A 12951-nucleotide genomic window follows, 5' to 3' on the forward strand; every position below is an offset into this window, starting at 1 on the left:
AGCACACAAATTTTTTAAAATACTGATGCTTTCTTACTACTAGAAAGCTCTACAAAATCCTACCTCGGATGTCCCATAACCCAAGACCACAGCTATCCAGCAATCTCTTGCTCACTCATTTATCCACAAAATGGAAGTCAGATTGTCCAGCTAAATCCAGGGCGCATTCACGCCTCAGCTTTTGGGGACATAAAAATGCATCTCCTTGGCCAAAAGCAGCAACTTGGTAAATCTGTAGTGGAGTGAGTCTAGTGCCCAAACCTCAAACCCAGCCCAGAGCACACTGGCTGCAGATGTTTGCCACCTCTCAGCTAGGCCAGAGAATGAAGGGAAAGCTCTTAGTCAGCACACACAAAGAATACTGTAAGCCTCAGCTTGTCATTTTGGCTGATACAGTTCCCTTAATTTCTCTCATTGTTAAAATCATGTGTATCTCAGTGTTTTATTTCTTCATCTTTAACACTTGCTCTAGAACTGGCATACTAACAGTTAACCTCAGGAAGATCTGTTAATTTTCTGAAAACACAGTTAGGAAATTAAATACCTGTGTTTAAAGTGCCCATGTGTGACAGTGAGTCTCATACCAGTTGTGAATATTTTGCTGCAGATGACATTGACAGTATAGTGCTCATTTCAATTCAAAACAAACCACCAAAGGCTACATTCTTGTCTTCAGCCTCTAATAGGGGTTTTCTGTGCATCATATTTTTGTTATTTACTGTTACTTTCTAATTTTCCATATTCTCCTAGACATTGTGCAGCTATATAGTGAAAGGTAAGTGTTTTATCACTTGAGTTCCAAATGCTCTGGAAATGCTCACACTTAAAGAGGAGATACTAAAAATATGTCCCAAACATGTCTACAGATCATCTTGAATAACCAGTGACAAATCGCAAATTGGAAGCTCCTCCACTTCCCACAGTCTGGAGATCACTGAGCAGTTCTTACTCAAATCCAGAGCCAAATATTAGCCTGAGAATACTGAAATGCTGTGCAACCTGCTGTCCCAATACCTGTTAGTAACAGGCATGAATCCTCACCTAGTGTAAGTTAGCACACATACATTGACTTTGAAGAACCACAATTCCTTATTATGAAGAATTGACCTGGATCCCCAAAGTACACCTCAAGCAAGACTCACACTGAATTCCACAAATAACCCCTGTTTATACAGGTATGGAAGGAGTGTTCAGTCACACGTGCACTGTAAACCTATACAAAAAATTATCTTACTAGCCAAATTGGATGCTTGGAACACCTTTCTAAACAGTTGAAAAAATACACCACAAGCACTGCAAAGACAAGAATTAAAAGTTATCCTATGGACAGCAACTTTCCAAAAAAGATCTTATGCTGTAAGTATTCATGCTGAGCATACCTAGTCAGATTTGGCAGCCATTTGGAGAGAGCTTGTTTTATTAAGAGATGAAGAAAGCCCATCATCATCATGCCAGAGAAGTGAATCACCTGGATTTTTACTGTTCCTCACATGCTTTGCTATTGAGCACATTTTACCTGGGTACACATCACACAAGAAAAAAACCCCAAACCACGAACCCAGTATCAGTAGTAACTTTAAATTTCTGGCAGGTATCACTTTTCTAACCAGTCTTACTTTCCTATTCCAAAAAAGTAGTCTCTAAACTTAAACTGAATTACTTTGAAGCCACATTGTATGGTTGTACATTAGCTATCTAACCCTTCTGCCTGCAGCTGAATGCTATGCCACCTCCATTTCTCCAATCTGTGTATATTGTGCCTACGCAAATGGGGTCATCTTACTCTTATGAATTCTGTGTATTTAGTAGTCAACAAAGTTAAAGAAAAAGCTTCTCCACTCTCAAATTTGATAGCACAGAGACAGAAATATTCAAGATGACACTTAGACTTAAAACAGTTCGTATTTAAACCACTGTATTGTTCCATAGCATGATTTTGTCTACTTGGTCTCACAATCAATAACTGCTGTCAAGGATGGCAAAATTAAATAATTCTGCTTCTTAAAAGCGATGCTTTCAGGCATTAAATCCTTGACTGAACTTTCCTGGGAGAGATTAAGTCACATGGAGCTTTCATCATCTGAAAAGAACACTGTATCGTATCTGAGCTCACATGAGTCAAGGTCTACTGATGTAGTTTCACAAGCCTGTCTATTCACTTAGACTTCAGACTGTCTGCAGAAGCAATCAGCTGCTTTATGGAAAACATTCTCATGCCCTTTCATGAAAACTGAATCAGACAGTCAAATTAGCTAGAGAGCTATCATCTCTTCTGGTATGTCAATTTCTGTGGGACCACTTGAAGAGTCACATGCTTTCCAAGGGGAACATGCTTATTAAAACCTGACTCCTGATTATTAATTGAATTATGGCCTATTGATCCATACCTTTCTTTTAGCTTGATACAATGTCTGGCTCTGTTAAGGGCACTGTAGAGTCAACAGACTATTAAAGATTACTATATGAGTCAGAGGTACAGGAAAATTGAATTTTCCAGCAGATTTGCTGACAAGTCACACCTCACCCTTCCCCACAGAGCACTCTCTGATACATATATATCACTGAAGATTTTAAAAATTATCAGCTGTTCAATAATCTCTTATAATCATGGCTGCTAGTTTGCCTTTTTGATAGAGAGACTGCTGGAAGGAAGCTGCAGGAGTGTAATCTGTCCGCAATTCCCTCTGTATCCAGGCATGGCTGGGACTGCACAAGCAGGAACAGGACAGGGTGTGGGGACACAGACTCAGGCTTCTCCATGGTGAAACTCCTAGGAATCCCTGGGAGCAACTACAGTTTCTTCCTTGTGTGATTACATTATGCTGCGTATTTTACTTTCCAATTTCCTTTATCAATTGATCTTTCCAGACTGAAGTAATAGCATGCTAGCCTTAATTAATTAATTGTGTCCTGCCTCTTGTGCTAAAGGAACACCAGTTTGTGCTTAACAGTTCTGTTTATTAAAACACTGAAGAACAAGAGAATTAAAGTCTGCTCAAAATTATAGCCTACTCATAAAGTTAAACTTTACAGCTCAGGATGCACTTTCCTTTTTTCCCCACTATGCCCAAGAAGCCATTGTGTACATGAGTGAGTGTTTTACATTCTCTAGCTTCTTAAGTATGTTACTTCTGGGTTCTGTATATCTAGCCACAGCTTTTTCTCCTTTTCATTAAAGAGATGTTACTATGGGATGAACAAGGAGGTTTGTTTGCAGTCCAGAGCTCACTTGCCTTCTAAAACATTCAAGAAACTGGGTTTCATGAGTGCTAATTTGTGAAAAACTTTGCATTTGGCTCCCAAACTAGTGTATATTACCAGAAACTCCTCTCTAGTTCTTTGATCCAACAGAAGCATTTGAATAGTACTCAGCATATGGCAAAAGAAGCACATATCTTTATAAAGAAGTGGTACTAACATGATGGATGTGACTTTGAAGTGGTCTAGAACTTCTCATCTACGTAAAGACAGAATATAAGACTTGGAAGTCAGAGAGCAAGCGAGAATACTTTCTTCTGCTATCACAAATGTTCCTGGGAGCTCATAGCTGAAGAAGCAAAGCACAACTGTAGATATTGATGACTTAATATTTACCCTAGCAGAGAGGCAGCTATCCAGTTAGAATGAAGGTGCAGAAAGACAATATGGAAGAGAGGAGAAGAGAGGAGAAGGGAAGGGGAGGGGAGAGGAGAAAGGAGAAAGAAAAGGCTGATCAGCCAGCTTACACTTGCCTAAAGCTAGTTTATTTCCTGATATAAAAGACAGCACAAAGTATTTCCTGATATAAAAGACACCACTATGTATGGTGAGACAGGCATGTGCTGATATTCATACAGCTATTGAACCTCTGCAACATACACATTTTTCCATCCTTCCTCCAGTCATCAAGTGCTGAACTCCTGATGCTAAAGCTAGAAATCCATCACAATGCAGATGCTGACCCATCAAAGTCCATCAAAAAGCAGCTGATTTTCCACATTGCACCTTACAGGTGTGCAGTGTTTACCCCAGAAATAACACCTATATTACCCTTGCTTTTAAAAACTGAGCAGAAATCCCTCTGGCATGATATATGCCAACAGTTGCCTGTGAAATGACAATGGTATATACAACACTCTTCTGACTGCTCCAGATGCTCTACTGTTACAGTAATAATGACCACAAAAATAGTGTAAAACAAAGTTGAGAACTATAAAGGAAAGCAACCAATTGAAACAAAAAAAATGAGGAAAAAATTAGTCCAAGTCAAACCTTGAAGCCAAACAAGCACACACAAGTTTCCAGGTAAACTGCAGACAAACGTCCAAATGCAAACCTAATTTCACAACTGGAAGGTATTGCACTTGCAGGACTGTCCACAGCAGTAATACAAACATTACTGCAGAGCATTCTTAAATTACCCATTGAACACACAGGCAACCATTTCTGTCTGACTCTTGTCAGATATCTGGATAGGACCTCCAGACGCTCAATAAACGACACACATCACACTTCCCTGGGAGCAGCACATAGAGATCTGGCTACCAAGACTGACATGTGAAACCATCTGGCTGTACTTTCAGCCAGGCCTTCTGGGTACTGAGAGATTTGGAAATAGTGTTCTGATCCTGTGCCTACCTGTGTGCAATCTATCTGTAGCTGTGGGCAGCCCTTGCTTCCCTATCCCCTAGGGGAAGGGGGAGGTTAACTTAAAACACATCACCAGAATCCTCATCTTACTACTTGTCAACAGGGAGCATCTCCGTCTCCCATTCTATCATCAGTCACACACAGTTGAGCAAAAGAGATTTTTGCCTCTGCCAAACAGTACAGTAGAAATACCGATAAAGATACTGCAATAGTTGCCATAACAACTGCTTTTAACTTCAACTGTAGCAAGGAATACAATTTCTTTTTTGTCCACAGACTAACAATATCTTTATTATTGCTATGTAGACCTTTGTAAAGAGCTGAATTCTTTTAAAGCTCTTACTCTTGAGCATGTATTTTAGAACTACAAAAGTAAAAGGGGGGTAGCCTGTTGCTGTTCAGAAAAATAACAGTTCTAAATAATACCTTAGGTCCTGGTATGTGGTTGTCCATCTTCCAGCCCACATATATATATAAAACCCAAGAATTTTTCAGCAAATGAAATTTGGCTCTACTGAAACAGAGATAACATCCACCAGCTTGTTGGTAGGAAAACATTGCTTGTATTTCACAGGTAGCTTGAGTCCATTTTTGTCTTCTGTGTAAGTTCCGGTGATCGGTAACAGCACAAGGTGACATTGACCATCACAGAGATCAAAATGCTTTCCTTTATCTATTTATCCACCAGACTATAAAAAAGGGGCAGGGGCTGAATTTTGCTTTATGTTGCCATTTTCGAAGACTGCACTTTTCAGAGATTCAGTCATTCCCAATCCACTCTACACAAACAGGGAATGCTACCGCAGCAGCTGGTTTTGTCTGAAACAGTTGCTACAGACCAGGAAGGAAGGATCACGTACAATTATGGCTGCAGATACTCACTCCTACTTAGGAAGAGTCAGAGAGAGCGAGCTGAGAGAAGCAGGTTTGCTGGCAAAAGGTGAGACACACAGGGGTAACAAATCTGTCCTCTGAAGTGCAATGTCTTGCAGGAGAAACATGGAGTGACAGCTTCATAGATCACAAAATGATTCACAGTTCTTAATGGTGGGAGGGATTCTCAAATTGCTCAGCCTTACCTCTTGCCTACCAGAGGCTGTGTCACACAAGACAGGGTTCTGAGGGTGAAGTGTTAGGTCTAAGCAGTGGATACGATGTCCACTTTAAGGTGAGTAAAAAACTGCCAGTATGTGGGTATGTGTATGGTGGAGAGAGGGGCTGCAGGCAGATTTTTGCAAAGTCTTGGAAGAATATAACATGTTTAATAGCTGGTCACTGAGAAAACTAGCTAGCACAGCCTTCTGGTTATTTATTATTTAGTTTAACGTCCCAAAGGCAATTATCTGTAATTATCTTGCAGATTCTTTTTAGTGCTGCACTCCCGTCTACTCACAGCACCTTAGGAAACAAGCGATTTCTTCTCCCTTAGAAACTGCAAGGACCACAGCCACTGGCTATACACAGTGGGGATCCAGTTGGTTTTTACAGCTGTTACCAGAAGTAGCTACCATCACAGTTCTGCAAATAACCATTCTGACAACTTGGTAATTTAGGGCCAGCCCTGCCTTCCTCACTCCCGTACGTACTTGGACAGCTTCACAACCGTGCTGTCATTTCTTATGCAACAGAAGACCACTTTAGTTTTTTAATCTATTCTGGAAAATGGTAATTTAACACAGCCTATGCATTCAAGTATGACTTCCTCTGGGAAAAACTCCCCAAAAATGATCCCAATGAATTGTTTCATGGGAATATTATATTTTATTGCTATATATATTTATATATAGCAATTAGCAACTGCTGCATACAGGGAAGCATTTGCAAATGCATTTGAAGAGACAGCAATACAATATGCATGAACTATTGTTTTCTACAAACCCCTCTTCCCAGTGGCCAATCTAATGGACCCTGATAATCTGATAAAAGGTTCCTTAGTTTGTCTATATTTAGTCTGTATGTTGTCCAATGTGCATTGACAGGCCAGGTTACTTATGCTACTGCCTTCTACATCCAGAGCACTTCATAAATGCTCTTCTGTGAGCTGTATCTACTAAACATCCAAAAATATCTGCTTCTAAATACTCCTCTGTAGTGATGCATTCAGACCAGTTAAATCAACATACCTGATTCCAGTTCCTTGCTGTTGAATCAGAATATCACATTTTTGTAAATAAGCAACACACAAATAGTCATTCAGAGCTTTCCTAAAGACAGATTGGGCAAGAACCCAGGATGGACATGAGGACTCAGTCTCTAACAATGTTAGATAATTACGTCTGTAACGATGTTAGATAATTACAAGACCAAGACTACAGCTATTTGAACTTAGCAATCTTTTACCTTTTCAGAAATGATACCTTGTAATTGCTGACCATTTTAGTACAGCAGCAATTCCACAGAAATACTGAACTGAATTTTATATTATTATAATGAAGTATTTACACTTAGCATAGATTAAACAATAGAAAGGACACATAGAGATGTTTCAACCTCGGAGTCAAGAGACTGGATATAATTAGTCAGGGAAAAAAAAAGAAAGAATATAGAAAAAGAAAAGCTTTTTATCTTTTTTCCCCAAAATTCAGACTGTTGATAAACAGCAGTATTATATGATATTACATGGTTTAAAATATTTCTGGAGAAGTACTAAACAGGCCTCACAGTTTAAAAATAAATAAATAAAAATCAAAGTACATCTGAATATCAAGCTTCATTGTTCTGAATTCCTTCTAAGATCTCGGCACATACAGCTGCTCAAACCTGAGCAAAATGTTTTCCCATTGAGATTTCAGTCACTGTTGTCTGGCCAACAGTCACTGGCCAGCTTTGCTTTGCAGGCTTTCTGTGAAACCAAACTGAGAACACTTGCAGTTTTTGGTATCTGGAAATTGTTGGTCTACAAGGACTTTAAGGGAAATTTCTAAAGAAAAACAAACAGTGAAAATTTATGTTAAAACATTAGGAAAAGAAAATTTTGGGCTAGTTCAAAGGAAATAAAGTGCTTAATTTCAGTAAATAGTTGATTAAAAACTGACTCCTGCCCTGACCCAGGTTTTGCTTAGCACATGCTCATCTTTCTAAAAAGAAAAATGTCTCTGCTGCAGCTGATTCCTTTTTTTCCTTTTTCAAACTTCAGCTTCACCAAAGATTTATTAGGTACAGGACCGTGGGATGTAATTCCTGAAGACGTGACTGGGTATGTTCTCTGAGCCCTCATAAAGGTATAGTCACTACTCAAAACCAGCTGGAGAAGAAGGTGCACCTCTTTTCCCTTTTTATCAGCAGTTAAAACCATTCACACTGAAGTGGCAGCTGTATTAAATAGCCTTCTTTCTGGAGGAATAAAAGCCTATTTTCCCCAACTTTCAGGGGAGTGACTTTCCTAACAACACCTTTTTAAAGCAGTCTTGCAAGGGTTTCCTCCTCTTCAGTGTATTTTATCACACTGTTTCTAAGTTATTGCAGTAGAACCATACTTCATGAAGAAAAATTAAAGCTACTGCTGCCACCATCTCTGCTAACCCACGGATGTTTGGTGCAGCACTTTATCACAAGCCAAAGGTTTCAGGGGACCTACTGTTTTTAAGAATACTGGCAGCATGTTCCTAATGTTAACATACCAAAACATCTGTTTATCAACATTATTGATATTCTGTGAATAACACTGCTAGTTAATGGATACTGTGGAGCCAGCAGGTGGAGTGCTGGGCTAGAGATGTGGAAAGTTCTCTGATTGTCTTTTTTCAAAGTATAGTTTTGGCCAGAAAAACAAAAATCCATGCTGAGGGAAGTTTTCCTCTTAGTTACACTGCTCCTAATTTGGCCCCTTTCTATTGACTCCAAATGTTTTCAATTCTGATCATCTGGACATCTCCTAAGGCATTTTGAACAACTGACCTCACCTTGTTTGTCAACCATAGTCTTTAACATTAGTCATGGTTAGCAGCCATTCAACATTTGAGCAGCTAATATGTTGTGTGTAAGATGCATGTTAAATGAACATTTAATAAATTCTTTTTCCTCCCCATTCTAATAAGATGTTTGTCTTGGTCTTCTCATTTGAGCATCTTGAAACAATAGTACCAGAATGTTTGCCTTTGCAGTTTCTTTACCATACAGTGGGTAGCTGTCACGTAAGAAGAATGTGAAGAATAAATCAATGTCACTTCTAAGGCAAGTGTATCCTCAGCATATGTCCAGTTCTCTGCCAAGTAACTTCACAGTATAGCATAGGATATGTTAATTAATTAATAAAATTGATACTTGGAATAGAAAGTATCCTTATCACGCAAGGTGAAGCACAGGCTGAAACATTTTCAAGAAATGTCACATGACTTACAACAACTCTAATAAGCTCACTGATAGTGCCCTTCTCATCTGAGGATTTCAAAGCTCTTTGTAGATTAAATGCCTTTGAGGTACATCATTAGTCTTCCCATTTGGCAGAGAAGTTAAGTAGCTTCCCCCAGGTCACATGCTATAGCAAATCACTACCACCAATAGCCAGGGGAAATTTTTCAGAGGCAGAAATGACTGTTAAGTGTCCAAATGCCATTTGTGCATCTGAATATCTTCATCATTTATACTCATCACCTACTTATACCAATGCTTTAAAGTGCTGCCTAAATAATTTATTAGTCTTTATAACATCCCCATGAAATAGGTAACTAATTTATCTCTACTGTACAATGAGTAAAATGAGGCATAGAGAAGTTAAGTATTTTGCCCAGACCATTCAGCAATGTATGAGCTAATCCAGAGTAAGAAATGAGCAGACCATGATTTTTGAAGTATATGTTCAGTTTACATCACCATAAATACTCTACTCTAATATTTTAATATTCCCTCCGAACCCACAGATGCTGAGTTTCATCTACAAGCAGTGAACCAGAAGTTTAAGAAAAAACTTGTCAGATAATGCATCTGACTACTGAAATATATGTATGCTGTATTATACAGATAGAAATATAAGTAAAATTACACTTTGCTAGGATAAGAGACAGATAAGCTCATGCAAATATATTTCATTGGAAAAAAAGTAAGCGAAGCAGTACAGAATGACTTTATATTTCACTATTAATGGGAATTAGAATCAGACAGGAGTACAGCACTAAAATTTGGCAAGTTCCTCCTTGCGAACATAGAAATATATGCCTTAAACTTGTGACTTTGAAAATAAACCCAGGGGGGAAAAAAAAAGCAATAGTTTCTCACTCCTGTCACATCATGAGACAGCTGCAATTTTACACCGTTTTTTTTTCTTTTTTTTTTTAGGGGGGGGAGCTGGGAGTGAGGGATTAGAAAAAAGAAAGTTACATGGTTATCTATTTCTTGTATGGCACTTCTGATTTTTTTTTTGCCTCTCCTAGAGCTAACACCATAGATTAAAGCTCTTACGATTACATAAGTACATGGAAACTTGTACTGGGTTTTTATTGTAGACAGCTCAAATTCTGTGAAGCTCGTACACTCACCAGGTGCATTCACGGCACTACAAACCAGTGCTGCTTTGTTGCAGAGCAACTGGATATAACTGACTGCACAGACTTGTTGGAAAAGGGCTGGCAGTGGTATTTCAGCAAGAGATCCAGAACTGGAGCGTTCTGGTACATTCCAGGGATGACAACAGTGTGTTACTCATTGAATTGCCTCCTCTCAGGGTATTCAGGCTGAGGAGAAATGCTTCAAATATATTTTATTGCAATACCACTTACAGAATGCCCACTGCTCTACAAATACATAAGGACCCATCATCCTTGTTCTGAAGAATTTACAGTTTGAAAGACTGATAAAAGCAGAGGGAAAAAATACCACATACACAAAGAATGAAAGGTGCCGGCTGGTATACGCAGTCTCAGATGTTCTTTGCATGCAGGCAGGCATACACAGGCACAAACCATCCCTGCACTGACATTTCTAAATAAGTGTTATCACTTGGGCAATGAAATAAGGACAGAAGAGTATATCCAGTCAAGATGGTAACAAAGACAGAAATGGCATATGAACCTTTAGGAAGATGTTTCAGGTTCAAAGAAAGCAAATGATGACCGTAGTAGCCTGTCAAGGTCTGTATCAAAAAGAAAACAGTAGTGGTTCTACTGAGTGCAAGCAGGACTAGCAGAGAAAAAGCTCACAGCATCAGCCTGACTGTCAACAAGTATTTGTTATGCACGAGCATTTATTCTGAGAAACCTAGGCTCAAATGCTAAGACACTACCCAGCATTAAACCAGGAGGAGCAATTCAGGCACCCACATGATCAAGAGGAAACGCTATTGTTCAGGGTAAGCCCTTTGAAGAAAAGCTTATTTATGTCTGCTGAAATAGGATGATAGGACAGAGAATGAAGTGAAAGAGAACTTAGATTAAAGTTCTTTGGTGTCTCGGGGTACAGAAGAAAGACAGGAGACTAAAAAGCTGAGAAACAGAGGAAGAAAATTAGTCACAGACTGGGTTTTTTTGTTGTTGGTTGTTGGTTTTGGGGAGTTTGTTTTGTTTAAAAGAAGAATAACTGACGAGATGCCACTGGTTCTAACTGCTAAAGATTCTGAATTCCCTCCGGTTAAATACATGCCTTCAAGTTCCTTTATGTATGAAAATCCCAAACTTGCCCCAATATTGCACCAATTCTCTGTTTCTGGCCCCAGTTCATCTACTTGCACTTGTATTGGGCTCACAAATCAGCTGAAGAATAGAACACCTAATCTGAAAAATGCTGGCCAAGAATGCATGAAATAAATTCACAAAATATAAAGAAAAGGGAGCGGAGCTAGAGGCAAGTGAAGAGAAAGTAAAGCACATGGAGCAACTACAGGAACACATGCATTGTTTATTCCAAAGAACAAGCTAGGCAGAAGGACAAGGTGAGGGATCAGACACACAAAGCAGTGAAAGAAGAGAGCGGAGGGTGTTGACCTGTGGGAAAAGAACAAGGTTCTGAGGGAGAGGATGGCTGTCCTGTGTACAGGGAACATTATAAATGACTTTTAAATGCTCATAAGAAAATAATTAACTAAAAAATATAGTTCAAAGTCTAGTTTATACCACTTTGTACAGTTCCGAGAGCTGGAATAGATAACTTGGTGCTTTGCAAGCAAAAGGAAATACCTGACTGATTTTTTTGGCTGTACACAATCACTGACAGACAAAGATATGATAGGACCAAAGGGAAAAATAAAACATAAACCAAAAGCATAAGCAGAGTGCTATGGTCCACCCATCCTTATTTTCCCATATGAATGGTTTCTTAATAAGTCACTATCAAAAAAAACAAGCATAGAGAATTTGAAAACCTACTGGTCTACAATCTTAAATGTTCTACTTTACTGTGTCATGAAGGCAGTCGCTTCTTATCATCCTAAATAATAAAACATGCAGAACGTATCAGGTACAACTAAGCAACAGTATGTTCTGACACATAAATGTAGCATGGCATAACACAATGTCCTAGGCACCATCAAATGTCTGCTGAGATAAAAACATAAAACCACAATTTCCCTTAAATCATACAATATCATTAGGAGTCCAATGAGAATTCACACAACCACCACAGTGATTTTTTTCTGGTGGATTTTGTCTCCCTAGTTGTTTCAAATAACACTGAGTGGGGTGCCTAGTCTGAACTCTGTAATAAAAACCAGTCTTCATGCAGTTTATTTTCCATAAGCTAAATGTTGAATCCCAACACTAATAATCAGAAAATACAAAGCTAAAATGGGTTTCAGTATTCTTTTTCATGTTTACTGTTGTTGCCTACCCCAGGAAGTCAGAGAAGCAGAGTTTATGAGTACCACGCATTCTCATTTATTATGCTGTTCTGCACAGCCACAAAACAGCTACAAGATGGGATTCCACATTAAAATTGTACTGTCAGTCAATTGCCTTTGGGTTTCCTTTTGGAAAAGTCTGCCAAGCCCTCTGGGATCAGAAATGGGCACCATTAGAAGATGGAAGGGAGAGTATGGAGAAATGAACACAAAATTCAGTTATTTCTCAGCCTGGTCTAACATAGGCAAGAACATTAATAGACTTTTGCCAAAACATTTTATTGCTTATACCCCACCATAACAAAACATTAGAGTGTGCCTAGTGTGCCTTATTGCTGCAGTAGTAGTACAGTTGCCATCTTATGCCAAGAGAAAATTTCTGCCAAAGACTATATGTGACCTCAAGCAAGGTATGTGGCTTATCTTACCCTCAGTTCCCACATCTTAAAAATAGAGATTAAAAAGATTTCCCTCATGGCGTTTGAAAACTAATTCATTAAAATTTGTATAGGATTACTGGATGACTGATCACCACTATTCTGAACACCTCCAGGGAT

This window comes from Nyctibius grandis, chromosome 4 (assembly GCF_013368605.1).
Source record: "Nyctibius grandis isolate bNycGra1 chromosome 4, bNycGra1.pri, whole genome shotgun sequence".
Taxonomy (NCBI): Eukaryota; Metazoa; Chordata; class Aves; order Nyctibiiformes; family Nyctibiidae; genus Nyctibius; species Nyctibius grandis.